The following is a 15,978-nucleotide window of genomic DNA, read 5'->3' on the forward strand; positions in this document are numbered from 1 at the left end:
TTCATCAGTTGTGCGCCCTTCTCTGGATAGAGTGTTCACTGAACGAGTAATAGCATCCCATGCATCTTTTTTGTGTTATTTTATATCCACTACTGACGCTACTAAATATGACAGGTCATGCTGTTCACTTCCTGAAGCAATACCTCCACTTCAGCACTACTGAAGTTTTTCTTACATTTGGAGTCTGGTGCTCCACCGTCTTTAGATTTTCGTTTGGGAATTATTGACTTCGCTCTCAGCTTTTCTTTTCGATTTCTGTGTGTGCACACGGCCCTTCAGTCTCATGCCCTTTTATGGGGATTGGCGGGGCGTTTACCTATGCTAATTAGGAACAACTGGCACGTGCTTTCCATTTACCAGGGGCCGTATGTATCAAGCCGCTCAAAGTAAAAAATTAGTCTCAAGTGTAACTTAAGTGTAAGAATTGGTGACATTTACTCCTACACTCACATTTAAGAATAAAAGTGATTTATCAAATTTCTCTTGACTTAAGAATACTCTTAACCTGTCAGGTATTTAAGAGACCTCTGGGGCTCTCTTAATTTGACAGCTAGAACTAGCTTTGCTGCTATGGACTCCGTTGGGCTATTATTTATTTATTTATCTCTGCCTCTAATGTTAGTTATTTTAGAGACCCCCACAAAGCTCAGATTATAACTCAAAACCTGGCCAATTGTCATAATTAGGAGTTAATTGGCACCTGTGGCTGTATTTAAGGGCCTACCCTTAGAGCCACTGACTATTTGCCTTTGATACCTTGGGAAAATCCAAGCAACTCAGCCAAGACCTCAGAAAAAATTTTTTGGACCTACACAAGTCCGGTTCCTCCTTAGGAGCAATTTCCAAACAACTGAAGATACCACAAGCATTTGTACAAACAATTGTATGCAAACATATAAATCTTGGGACCACGCAGACACTGCATCGTTCAGGAAGGAGGCACAAATGAACTCCCAGGAACTTTGGTCCGAAAGGTTCAACTGGACCCCAAGACATCAACAAAGGAACTGGTGAAGGAGTTGGAGGCATCAGGTACCAAAGTATCTACATCCACCATTAAGAGAATCCTACATTGCCATGGGCTGAAAGGCTGTTGCACAAGGAAGAAGCCCCTACTCCAAAACCAGCATAACAAAGCCAGAATGAATTTAGCAGATGATCACCAAGACTTAGCCTTTTGGAGGAGTGTTCTCTAGTCAGATGAAACACAAATTGAACTGTTTGGTCATAATGATCAGCGCTATGCATGGAGGAAAAAGGGTGAGGCTTTTAATTCAAAGAACACCATCGCAACTATGAAGCATGGGGTTGGCAGCATCATGTTGTGGGGGTGTTTTGCTGGAAAAGAAATAGATGGCATCATGAGGAAGAAGGATTATCTAGAAATATAGCTGCAAGCAGCGATGAGGGGGCCAAGCAGTCCAGCAGGGCAGAGTCGCCATGGAAACTTGATCGGATCATGTTAAAAGCGTGGCTGTATGCACTGATAGCAAGTTTTATGGCAACTGACCAAAGATTGGGTGTAACTGAGATATGAGCTCATGTCCTGTTTGGCTCGTTTGCCTTTGATTTGCCTGTAATGGATGAACGTTTTTGAAAATCAAAAATGCATCAGAGAACTTTTTTGAGGGTTAGTCCACAGATGATCTGTGCGAAGTTTGGTGAAGATTGGGCAAACTTTGTGGCCTGTGAAAATTTTTTAAACCTTTCGATAAAATTCAATATGGCGGCTTAGGTTTATATGAAAAGTTGTCATGTCTCGGCCTTGGGACCTCTCACGGTATCACCAGACACGAGAATTATTTTTTTAAGCAAACACATCACCAGTTATTAGCTGAAATGCATTTTTGCTTATTGCAGCGCCCCCCAGTGGTCAAATAACAGATATTTGTGCTTCCTCAAAATGGGGTCCCGAGTCCATGTATCAAGTTTGGTTGAGTTATGACCTCACTTCCTGTTAAGAAATTAAACGGCAATGCCACCAAATACTAAGTGTAAAAAGTGTACGTAAACATTTGACCCACTGAAAATATAATAAAGTACATAAAAGCTGAAATAAATCTGTCTCTTAGATATTATTTTGAAATGGCCTCTTATGGAAATAAAGTAGCTACCCTAATTGACTTAACACAGGAGATGTATGGTAACGTGAAATGTGTGGAGTTGTGAAAAATTGAGTTTGAATGTCTTTACCCTAGATGTATGTAAACTTCTGGCCTCAACTGTAGACTACTCTTATGGAGGAATATTTCGGACAAAATTAAATAAATAAATACATCATGAAATAAATACATCATGAAATGTGAGCATAAATAATTAAATGTGGCACGAAATGTACGTATGTATTTATTTATTTATTTATTTATTCATTTATTTCAATGACGCTACGTGCAACATGAAATAAAGCTTGAAATGAAAACCGTCACTTTTATTTATTTCAATGACGCTATGTGTGCGACATGAAATAAGGCTTGAAATTAAAATTGTCACTTTCACCCATCAAAGTTGGGAGGGAAATGAGGAAACTCATCGATAAAGTTTTGTCAGGTGCAGTGTCTTTTACTGCTACCACAGAGTGAATGCGTAAGTAAGCAATGATGAGAGCAAACTTTTGGTTACGCTAAGCTATAAAACGCTATTCCTAAAGTAAAATTAGACATGTTATACATTATCGTTAGAAAGCTTATTCTGTCACTGGAAGTGAATTGTATTCCGTTGTCAGAGACAACTTCCTCTGGTAGACCATGAGAAGCAAAGATGTTGCAGAGGACATCAATTAGAGACCACAATCGAAAAATGTATTTCCGGAAACTAACATAAGTATTGTGATTAAAATATCAGTTTAGCCTTAAATTAGCGTATTGTGAACAGCAATTGTACATATATAGAATGTTAATGTGATATATTGGCTGTTTTTGTGTCATTTTAGCTTGCACTTTCCAAAAAATTCCATCAATGATAAGGTCGGGACTCCAATGGCACCGAAAACCAATAGATTTCACTGAACATTCGATTGTTTACATTCATGGGGTTCTGAACCAGTGACATCATAATAGCTCTTACTGGTTGATTTTACGTGCTCATTTATGGCAGTTGGTTCTCTCAGAATTCTGACTGATAGCTAGGTCAATATTTTCACTGGACACTTGATACATCCTGCCTTATAACTTCAAAGTCCCAGGTCATGTGTGATTGTTTTTAATGGATTTTGTAAATAGACACTTCATGCTACAATCATGATAACGGCAATGAGTGTGCTGTGAAGTTTAGGTAGCGAACAACAAGGCTAAATCCTTCTGACGTAATTTACACAGCAACTATACGCACAGATCGCCTAGTTTCATTCACTGTGGCCAAGCGGAATCGATAACGTTTCAGAAAATATATAACTTTAAAAGATTTAATTCAATCTTCTTCTGGGACTTTTGCCATTTATTGAGGGTGTGACAGAAAAGTTCGGTGCCGCTGACTATAATCGAATGTTTTCACATTTACCGTTCAATTAAGCAAGTACCATTCAAAGTACATTTTTCTCCCGTAGAGATATTTGTGGAAGTTCTTCACTTAAAAGATGATTGCTAGAGCTTCCATCTCCAATATTTGTGCATGTTTACTCTCTGCCCCAGTCAGAGCGCATGATGCAAACGCAATTGACTTTTCTTCACCATTTTACATTACATGCAAGATAACAGTTCCAATGCTGTAAGGGGATGCGTAAGGCTAGCCTCACCTGTTTCTTTGTGTCATAGTACACAACTAGTTTGCTTTGCAGTAACTATCTCTCTGCATTTGTGAACGCTTCTTCACACTCAGCTGTCCATTTCCAGGAACTCTCTTTCTTAAGTAGAGTATGCAAGGGTTGTAGCAGGTGGATAGATTTCTCATGAACCTTCCGTAGTAGTTCAATAGTCCAAGAAATGGGATGGAGCCCTTCACTGTCAACCATATGCCTAAAGTACTCAACTCTGTCTTCCATGAACTTACACTTCACTCGAACACCATACTTCTCCAGTCGGCTCAGCACTTCATCCAGTTTTTGCAGGTGGTTTTCCCTTGACCCCGCTGTAATCAGAATGTTGTCCAGGAGGAAGGTCACATGGTCTAGTCCATGCAAGATTTGGTCCATCACTCCTTGGAAAATAGAGGGTGCACTGGATACCCCATATGAGAGGCGGTGGTAGACATATAGCCCATGGTGAGTGTTTATGGTAAGATTTTTCTTTATCAAGTTATATTTGCTGGTAAGCATGTGATAATTCCAACTTTGTAAACAATTTGCCTCCGGCTAATGTTGCGAACAAATCCTCAGTAGTGGGCAGTGGGTATGTTTCCTCTTCCACACTTTGACTTACGGTAAGCTTGTAGTCCCCACAGATTCTTACGGACTGGTCTTCTTTTGACACTACGACAATCGGCGACGCCTACTCACTTCTGTCTGTTTTGGATATGATACCTATGCTTTCCAGTCTATACAGTTCCTTTTCAACTGGCCCTTTGAGTGCATGTGGCACAGGTCTGGCTCTCCTGCAGATGGGAGTGTTAGGCTTTACCTTGTTAGAAGCTTTGAACTTATGGATTGGTGTTGGGGCCTTCCTTGAACGCAGCTTTGTGCCTCTGTAGCATCACTAGCACCACCTGTTGCTCCCACAGAGAATATGTTATTCCATTTCAGTCTAATTTTGTCCAACCAGTTATGGCCTAGTAGGGCTGGGCGATCTTCCTTCACAATCACCAGGGGTAGCTTTGCTGTTTACTGCTCATATTTTGTATTCACAACTACTTGCCCTAACAGGGGGATATTTTCTCCAGTAAAGGTAGACAGTTGCATGTGGCTTTCCTCAAGGGGTAGGTGAGACAGTGACTCTTTGTAGATTATCTCTGATACTAAAGTCACAGCAGCTCCTGTATCTAGCTGCATATCCACCCCCTTTTTTTGCAAAAATTACTAAAAACCTTTTTTCACTATGTCATTATGGGGTATTGTGTGTAGATTTATGAGAATAAAAATGAATTTTGAATTATGAAATTATGGCTTTGCAATTCTGCTGTGTGCGCAGTTACTTTCACTTTGCATTTTTGCATAACGTAGGAACTTTAACGCAGGCTTTATCAATTGTTTATTGGAGCTTTGTTTATTTATCGGCAAACGCTTGCATAAATGTCACTTCAGTAGTGATAAAGTGCACTATATTATCGTAAATGGTTTATATTTTTGTAATTTTCTTCTTTGTGGACTCTCACCCTGTTGGGATCAGGAGGCGTGTGTACATCTTTGATGCTATGAGCTACACCAGTTGGAGGAAACTTCTGGCAGTTTCTTACCACACTGGACAAGTCTAAGCTGAGAGGTCAGCGCAGTCAAATCAACTGTTATTGTAGAGGCACTGCCTGCTCATATACGCACGTGTGTGTATGTGTGTCTGTGTGTGAGGCTGTTGTTGAAAGACAGGAGTTTCCTCACTTCACACGTCCTTGTGAAATTCCACTGTAAGCTTTGATAACTAATAAACAGGGGCTGTTTGCATATTGCTACTCTCTCAGTTTCCATGTGCAAATTACTGCAGCCTACTAGCCTATTTTACGGCACCGTGTTAGCTGAGTGCAGGTCAGGGGACACAGCAAGGTAAAACCAGATGGTTTGATTGTTTCTAAAGCCGCGTTTCCACCCAAAGTACCCCAAAGTTTTAGTCCCAGGAACTAATTTTTAAGGAATTAAAAGGTTCCTTCAGCCCATGGTTGTCTGCGTTTCCACCGCGGTCTAAAGTCCCGCGAAGATTAGTCAAATTAGCCCACTGACGTATGAAAAAGCGACGTTGTAGTCGGTCCATCTGTCCTATGATTTCTTCTGTAACCCCATACTACCACCGAAGTAGCCTACGTTATTTTCTAATAACCGGGACAGCCCAGTGGGGTTTATTCCACTTATATACAACGGGTTACGAACAATGATTATATATGGTTACTTTTGTATTTATTTTTTTTGTCGATTTAATCACCTGGAATTGAAATATTCTTCTGCAGCCGTTTGGGCATATTTTACCGTTGTCAAGCAAAACTGTCGTTGGTAGTTGAACTTGGACCGTTGTTATGCAACAAATAGGATATAACAGGCCAATAGTCAGATTGTAACTGTTTTATATATCCTCTCAAACACATTCATTATGTTTTTATGCGAACATTCGCTTTCATGTCTTGACATCCGAAGTGACAGAATGCATTCACATTTATATGTATAACTGGCAACAACAGCAGAAAACATGCACACGTTGTAAACAATTTGCTGTTTGATTACTTTCTCATCGTCAATTCCATATAGGCTAATCGCAAAATGACAAGAATAGAACGAAAACTCGGACTTGCGTGAAAATTTAAATTAGTAGTGGTACAGCCACCGTTTGCTTTCCTTCGACGTTACTGCTAGCCGAGCAGTGAAGTGTGCCCTCCAGATGCGAACCATGCACCATAAATTAGTCCATAGTCTTCCTGGTCTTTTTGTGGAATTGAAGAATGGCAGAGTAAAATTACGGCCGTCTGAAAAAGCTAAAGGGACGATTACTAGAATTAACCTGTTATTTTACCCTGACAAAAAGTGCGGAAGGTGATTTCCAGTTTGCTTTTACTGTATCACCAATGTGAATTATGCAGAACTACCGCATACCTCACATAACTGTATCAAACGTTTTGAGTCAATTACAACGGGCTAACAAAGAAAATCCGGAAGAAAATATTCAGCAACCAAATTAATCCGTTTGAATGCCAAATGCCTGTAATGTAATGTAATTAATGTTTTGGTACGTAATATGCTGTCCCAGCACGAATGCTTATCATTTTATAAAACGAATACTAAAGCAAGAAAAGAACAGAAGAGCACACGTTATAATTCCAAGATGTTGGCAGGCTATAACCAAAACTAGGCTACTGCGCCGCATAACATACAAGTTTGATTTGAAGTTATTATGAAAATAAATTGGTTTGCGGCTGCATATTTTTAAACATGGCGGCTGAAAATGAACACACAAAAATGCTGCGAGTACTCGACCAATCAGAAATGTTCAGCGCTGCAAGCTCCATCCAAAAGGTTCCTGTACTTTCGGAAAGTACTACCCCCGAGCAGGAACTTTTTGGGGGGTAAAATAAAGCCCCCAGAACTAAATTTAGACCCTAGTTCCTGCGGTGGAAACGCACTGAGTTCCTCAAAAGGTTCCTAGTTCCAGGGTAAAGTTCCTGCGGTGGAAACGCGGCTTAAAAGGATCCTTCAGCCCATTGTTGTCTGCGTTTCCGCCACGGTATAAAGACCCGCGAAGATTAGGCAAATTAGTCCGCTGACGTGACTTCTGATTTGTATGTACACATTAACTAATGTTGTTTGGTAAGCTAACTGTGAGTTTAGGAATAACGTATGGCAGTTATTTTGTATTGTTTTGTGAGCGTAGGATTACACGTTAAGATTGTTGGATGTTTTGATGTTAATCACCCGTGGGAATTAGGCTGGTGAGTTTAGCCGGAGTTAACGTTAGCTACACTGTTACAGGCATAGTTTCGAGTGCTAGCTGTTAATTTGTATCTGTGTTAATAGCTGTTAGGTTCACATTAAAAAACACTGTTAGCTATAGTTGCTCCGTGGTCTGCCTGTTCATTGTTTTTTCAATGCCGGTATTGCAAACTTTTTGTTGACTCTCGGTGTGATGTCTTATAAACAGCAGGTTGTCGTTCTGTGCTCTCTGCTCTATGCTTCTGACACGCCGCTCATAAGCAGGATGAGTAAAAACAAAATACGAGTTTTGCCCTGGTTAGGCTGTAGGTACGCCTACTACACATTGGACACGGAGCGCTTGCGCAGCGTTTTTTCACCCCTTTGGTGTTCATACCAGCTGTGCTTTTCTCCGCTGTGATTTAGACATTTCGGTTGGCAAGCAAGGCTGGATTCACACCAGATCAGGCAATGCGGCACCTTGCCGCAGGGTTGTGCGGAGGTGTGGGCATGTCACTATTTGGCCCATTTGTGTGACGTCATGTTGTGAACTTTAACCCCCCCCCCCTCCATTTCTTGTCCGCTAACTCATACAAATGGACACAAACACAAACCGAAGGAAGCTTCTTGCTATCGTTATTTTGCAGCGTAGACTGCAAGCCAGACACAGACGTCGAAGCTGGGTACATGAAATAAACCAAGTGAGGACACAACTAGGAGAGTATCATCGTTTGGTTCATGAACTCCATAGTGCTAGGTACAATAAACTAGCATGCAAGAACTGCTAAATAGCTAATCTTTTTGATACAGATTATTTCCGACGTTCGGAATTGATATTTAGCTAGTAACTATTGTTTCGGTACTCATCCCATTACCAGGCACTGTCAAATCACGATGACGATCATAAAATCAAATCTTAGGAAATGAATCGTGTCAGTAATTCCTCTGACAGTTGCTCGGTAAACAGAGGAATGCTACATGGTCATTTAAACAACTTACGTGATTGGCCACAGCAGCGTGACTCTGGTTGCGTTACGGCAAAAGTTGATTCTGGTTCTACTTTCTTCCCGCAGGCCGCTGCGTTTTTTTTCTGCACCCCATGCGGTCCCCACTCCCGCAGCCTAAACGCACTACCTCCATTCAAATGAAAGGAGAGACTGCCGTTTTTGCTGCATTGCCTAATCTGGTGTGAATCCAGCCTAACATGGGATATATAAGATGTTTACTGCTAAGTAATATCTTTTGTTAGAGTGCTAGCTAATAACAATTATGATATAATAATTAAAAACTGAATCTTATGTTTAGCCTCCTGGCTCACGTTGTGCGTTGGAAGCACAATCAATTTATAGAACTGCAAAAAGCACAGCATATTTGCTAGCTATCAACATCATATTTACCTAAGGTTAGTTAGCCAACTGCATTAACATACATTTATTCATTGCTGTCAGAAGCACTGTTTTGTTTACCAGAAGAAGATTTTCTGCAACCACTTCCTACGGTCATGTGTATAACAACAAAGTAATAGATTGCCGATGGCATCGATCTAACTAGACTCCGTAACATTCTCCTTTTCCAAAGTAAACACCAAACATTAGAACATAGTGCCAGAACATAGTGCAACATGTCACAATATAACTCGTTAGTAAAATAAGGTTTTTTCTGTATCAGAACGTAACAGTCTGTTAACTTCTGTTTTTTCCATATTCCGTCTGGTTCTCTTCCTTTTCTCCTTTTTCTTTTTTCAATGGCAACAGCCATACATAGTCCATGTTACAAAGTGAGTCTCTCAGGCGACTTAGACAGCCATCCAGCCGTAGTATATGTGTGTCCATCTGAGGGTGCGGCACCAACTGGACTAGGTGAGGTCCTTGGTGTGGACCTGAAAGGGCTTATCTCAGCCACAATTGGGGGAGCCTCTGCAGCACTACTATCTGGAACATGTATTGCTTCGGGTCGTTCTCTTCGCAGGCCTGAGTAGCAGTTGGCTCGGCCACTCTGAGGTCAACCCTGTTGTGTCGATAGAGGGAGCCGTTGACGTCCACCAGGTAAGATCTCGGTGCAACCCTGCAGAGGCAGGTCCCGACCCTCCAGAGACCAGTGTTATCACCAGGCAGGGTCTTCATTTGTACAGTTTCCCCTACCTCCAGCTTTGGCAGGTCCCGGGCGGACCGGTCGTAGAAAGACTTGGCAAGCTGCTTCCTGTGGCGCAGCTTTTCACTGACCCCCACCATGACGACTGGTTCAAGGAGTTTGTTTGTCACTGGAATGGAGGTTTTCAGTCGACGAGACATGAGGCGTTGCGCCGGGCTGCTGTCTATGTTTTCGGTGGAAGTATTTCTCCCGTGTAGTATGGCCTTCCAGGGGTCGACACTGTCATGCCTGGCCTTGCGTATTAGATTCTTTGCGATCGTGACAGCTGACTCTACCTTGCCGTTTGCTTTCGGGTGCCTTGGAGAGGAGGTCACGTGCTCAAACTCCCATTCAGAGTCATGACGTGTGAAGTGAGAGGCAAATTGTGGGCCATTGTCTGTGATGACCTTGTCTGGCTGGCCATGTCATGGGAACTGTGCCTTACATCGCCTGGCGACTGTCTCTGCGGATAAGTCAGAGAGGAGCTAAACCTCCCCAAAATATGAATAGTGGTCGACTATAAGGAGAACCACTATTGTGGTCCATGCTCACAATCTGCCATGGCCTGGTAGGCAGGTCATGTGAGAGCATGGTCTCCTTTTGCTGTTTGTGAGCATACTTGTTGCATGTTGTGCAGGTGCACTCAATGTCCTTTATTTCTGCTTGCATGTTGGGCCAGTACAATGTCTCTCGAGCTTGCAGGTAGCATGCGTCTCCTCCCCTGTGACTCGAATGTATGCGTGTAAGCATCTCTGGCCGTAGTGATTTTGGGATGATGACTTTCTGCCCCCGGAATAGGATGCCGTTCTGTACACTGACCTCATCCCGATAGGGCCAGTATTCTCTGGTAATGAGAGGCGCTTCTTCTCTCCCATCTGGCCAGCCTATGAGAACTGTGGACTTCAGTGCCTGCAGACATTCATTCCGGTCAGTGTGCAGCCTGATTTGTTCTAAGCGCTGGTCGCTTACATTTAAGTAGTCTGCCTGGTTCACGTGCTGTACGTCCTCTTTCTCTTACTGCAGGGAGTAGATAGCGTGCCGTTCCTCTGCCGGTGCCTCCTGCTGTTGCTCTGCTGAGCGTGTCGCTGATGAACATTTCAGGCCCTGGTTTGTAAACGACCGTCAGACTGCAGCTCTGTAAGGTCATGAGCATGCTCTGAAGCCTCTTGGGTGCGTTGAGGAGAGGTTTGCTGAAGATAGAAATCAGAGGCTTATGGTCTGTCTCTGCTCAGATCAGTTCGCGGCCATATAAGTAGTGGTGAAACCTCTGACAGGCGAAGACAATGCTGAGACACTCTTTCTCAATTTGTGCATAGTTATTTTCTGTGGGGGTAAGAGCTCTCTAAGCAAACGCGATGGGCTGGCCTTTCTGCATGAGTCACTCTGGACTGTGATTGGCCTGGTCACATCATAGTTGCGCAGGACAGGCATGGTTGTAGCCAGAGACTTGAGTTCATGAACTTCCGCCTCGTGCTTGGGCAGGCAGTGCCAGGGGGTTTCCTTGTCTAGCAAGCGTTGCAACGGCTCACAGACACTCGATAGGTGTGGCATGAATTTGGCCAAATAGTTGACAAAGCCGATGAGACGTTGCACGCCTTTTGCGTCTGTTGGATTGGGCATATTGATGATGGCCCTCACCTTCTCTGGGTCAGGCTTCAGTCCAGCGGATGAGAAATAATAATAATAATAATCACTTTATTTATATAGCACTTTTCATACAATGGTTTGCAGCCCAAATTACTTCACAGAAAAGCATTTTCAAATTAAAAGAAATGGAAAACAGAAAAAATAAGGCAGTGGAAAATATATACAATAAAAATAACGCAATTATACAAGGCATTGTACATAAAATAGGAGAATAATAAGATGCATATAAAAACAATAAAACATTTTTTTTTAAATACATAAAACCGATAATAAAACAAATGTACTAGCTAAAATCCATCCTAAATTGGTGCGTTTTCAGCTGTTTTAAAACTGTCAACTGACGGTGCGAATCTGATATGTTCTGGAACAGTGTTCCACATCTTTGGGGCATAAAAACAAAAGGCTAGCTCTCCACTTCTTTTATGTTTTGCCTTTGGAATCTTGAGCAGACCAGCACTAGAGGATCTTAAGGCTCGATTTGGGACATATTTAGATAAGCAATCGCTGATGTATTTAGGTGCAAAGCCATTTAGTTCTTTAAAAACAAGTAAAATAACTTTAAAATCAACTCTAAAAGCCATAGGTTGTCATGGTTCTGTGTCTGTCTAAAAGTTCCTTTCCCTATTTAATTGTACTATTGTTTTCATTTATCCAATTATTGTTTTTTGGTTATGTCTCGTTTTCTCTTCCCTCTCTGTGGTTTGATTGTGCATTGTGCCCTCCTGTGTCTCGTTAGTGTCTTGTCTATTTAAGTTATTTTCTTCCCTGACTCAGGTGCTGGATCATTGTGTGTTTCTGATTGTGTTCTGCCCTGTGTGTTTCTGCCTGAGAGAGCTCCCTGTGTGTTTCTGCCCACGCTCTGTTTTTTATGCGTTTTTGGATTTTTGGATTTTTGGATTTTCTTTGTTTTGCGTTTTGAAGTTTTATTTTTGTGTTTTTGAGAGTTGCCCTGTGAGGCCTTGCCTTGGTTTCCTGTTTTTTTTGTTACTTTCTGTGATTAAAGTCTTTTTGGATTTTCCTTTGACGCTTGAGTTTTGTACACTCTGCATTTGGGTCCTAACCCCCCCGTTCCCATGACACAGGTAGCCAATGCAATGTAGCAAGGACAGGGGAAATGTGAGCTCTCATGTTTGTCCTGGTCAGTATTCTTGCAGCTGCGTTTTGAACAAGCTGTAGTCTATTAATTGACTTTTTTGGAAGTCCAGCAAAAAGAGCATTGCAATAATCAAGTCTGCTTGTGATAAATGCATGTATTAGTTTTTCAGAATTTGACTGCAAGAGAAAAGGTCTTACTCTGGAAATGTTTCTTAAATGAAAGAATGCAGTTTGTGTGAATTAAAAGCTCAGATCAGAATCAAAAATGACCCCCAAGTTCTTTACTTTTGGTTTAGATTTTATCCCAAGAGGGCCAAATTTATTTACAAGTTTTTCCCTCTGAATGCTTGGACCTACAGGAAGAACCTCTGTTTTTTCCTCATTCAATTTCAGGAAGTTTTTGGACATCCAGCTAGTGATGTCTGACAGACAGTTAACCAATGGATTAAAAACATTGTCGTCATCTGGCCCTACAGACATATATAACTCTATTATCTGCATAGGTATGGAATTTTACACCATGTTTGCCAATAATTTTGCCTAAGGGGAGCATACACAGAGTGAAAAGTAGAGGTCCAAGTGTCGATCCCTGTGGAACTCCACAAGTAATCTCAGCCTTCTTTGAGACATCTACACCTACACTGGTCACCTACACAAACATAAAATTTCCTCCCTGTCAAATATGACTGAAACCATTTGAGCACCGTTTTTCTTAGAGACCAACCCAATTCTAAAGGCGGTGCATTAGTGTTTCATGGTCTATGGTGTCAAATGCAGCACTCAAGTCTAAAATAATAAGAACTGATATATTATTATCATCAATACTCTGTCTGAGGTCATTAACTACCTTCACCAATGCGGCCTCTGTGCTATAATTTGAGCGAGAACCAGACTGGAAATCATCATGAATACCGTTTTCATTTAGGAAACTATTTAACTGGTTAAAGACCACTTTTTCTAGTATTTTACCTAGGAAAGGGAGATTTGATATAGGTCAAAAATGACTGAGAATAGAGCAGTCCAGATTATTTTTCTTAAGTAATGGTCTCATTACAGTAGTCTTTAGAGCATCAGGGAAGTTACCAGTCTCTAAAGAACAATTTATTTTTTTCAGCACATTATCACATAAACGAGCAAAAACATCTTTAAAAAATTTTGTTGGAATGGGAGAGAATGTGGCCGTGAAACTGGACTTCGGCTACCTTGAACTGCAGCTTCTTTAAGCCTAGCCGCAGCTTGACCTCACGGCAGCGCTCCATCAGCGCCAGGAGCTCCATCAGCCCCAATTGATGCTCCAGTTGCCTGTGAAGCTTATTGGTGAAGGGGGTGGAATATTAGCCACCATGCTAGCTAACGTTAGGGAGTGATGTGCACACGCCGTAACGTTACTTGTCGACTCAGCTTCAGTAATAATGAGAACTACTCAAATCCGATGTAGCCTACCCACTCAGCTAACATATAAATCCATGAATGTGAGTTCAAAAACTTCTGACACCATGTTTGCCTGTGATATACAGCATAAATGATTGCAGACGCATGTGTCAGGTTCAAGCCATGTAATAGGGAACAAACACACTTTCTACATCCGGGGTCATGTAAATAACAACAAAGTAATAGATTGCCGATGGCATCAATCTAACTAGACCCCATAACAACTGCTCTCCAATTGGCCAATCTAGTCAAACAGTTTATCTGCTTTGCACATGGCAGAAAAAATAGAGCCGAGGTGGAAAAGAAAGCTTCACATCCGTGACCAGGCACGCAATCCGCGGGCTGTGTGAATATTACATTACATTACATTACATTACAGGCATTTAGCAGACGCTCTTATCCAGAGCGACGTACAACAAGTGCATTAGTTCAAGGTGCAGAGGTGCAAAAGAAACACACTAGAGTGAAGTAAAGACTCAATGAAATGAAAAATGAATTTAATAGACTCATTCATTACCATGGGTGCGAATGTGAAGCAGATCCGCTCCGCGTCCGGTGTGTAACAGGCGTTAGTCCGCCATTTAAAAGCTATTTGGCAAACTAACTTTGTTTGTTATTTTAGTTTGTTGTTTTTGTGTGACCACGGATGAAGATGAGCATTGTGATTAAAATCCTCCCATAAAGTCACACGTGCAGGCGAAGCTCCATGTTGATGTGTCGAAGCACAATGAACAAAAAACAAACTGGTTTGCGGCTGCAGAAAATGGCGGTTGAAATAAAATGCTGCGAGTACTCGACCAATCAGAAATGTTCAGCACTGCAAGCCCCACCCCCAAAGTTCCTGTACTTTTGGAAAGTACTACCCCCCGAGCAGGGACTTTTTGGGGGGTAAAATAATGTCCCCGGAACTTAATTTAGACCCTGGTCCCTGCGGTGGAAACGCACTGAGTTCCTCAAAAGGTTCCTAGTTCCTGGGGAAAGTTCCTGCGGTGGAAATGCGGCTTTTGTGAATTTAGTCTGTGTGATAAGTAACCATTATGAACACATTCTGTACATAGAAGCTCTCTAAAAGGACATCATTTGACTCAAATACTGGGCTTAGTCAAAAAGAGAGAATGATACCAAACTCAATAGAATTAACTTCTGGAAGTGGAATATGGCTGGAGAAAAAGATATACACAATATTCCAATTTGGAGAGGTTTGGTGACACTTGGAACGGTTTTTAAAAAAGGGTTTAAAGTGGGGTTTAAGGGGTTAAATAACACTTCCCCCTTGCTGGTCCTTTCACCCTTTTAAAAATTTCCATTAAAAATAAAATATGTCAAACACATGTGCCTCATATGCACACCATGAACCCCAAAATAAATGCAACTAAAAATGAACAATTAATGAGAAAATAAATAAAAATATTATTATAAAGTTAAATTTACAGATTGTATTACAGATCTTATGGTCTATTAGTCATCAATCACTAGTCAAATTTAAATGTGTCATTTATCAAATTCCATAGCTCTCTAATGTATATTTTTGTTGAGATTATAAAATTGCAAATAAGAATTTTCCCAATCATCATTCAACTGATCGTGTAGAAAGAAATGCAACTGAAATACTATTTCTATGTGCCATTATTTCCTGGGGAGCTGACAGTGGAGTGGAAAAGGGGTGTATAGTCTCATTGACGTCTTTAAGGATAGTGCTCTCAGTGCATTCCAGCACATAAAAATGCAATATGCAATCATAAATTGTAATATATAATAAAATATAAATATAATAAACTTTTTTATTTTATAATTATTTTACTTATAATTGTGTCTGTGGGGGCTCCTAGGGGGACAGAGGTATAGTTACCCGTGCTGTTCATAAAATATTTGCATTTTATGAAGGACTTACATTTTGTTTAGTCTAATTTGAGCACCTTTCTGTTGAATACATTGTACACATTGTCAGCCTTAGAGTGAATACTTATCCCAATTAGGGAAGTATGCGCATTGGAGAGTGTGCTTGCTTGTCTGGGTTTATGTCATGTCTTTGTCCTTCTCAACTGATGTTTTAGTGTGTTCATTTTTATTATTAGAGGCAAATAAAGTTGAAAAACATATATAGCCTATATAATGTACAATAAATGGTCATTATTAATAATAGTAATCGATTACAATAATAATTGTTCTTAAGAGACTGAACTTAATTTTAATAACGCGACGGA

The sequence above is a fragment of the Anguilla anguilla genome, chromosome 2 (genome assembly GCF_013347855.1).
Source record: "Anguilla anguilla isolate fAngAng1 chromosome 2, fAngAng1.pri, whole genome shotgun sequence".
In the NCBI taxonomy this organism is placed as follows: domain Eukaryota; kingdom Metazoa; phylum Chordata; class Actinopteri; order Anguilliformes; family Anguillidae; genus Anguilla; species Anguilla anguilla.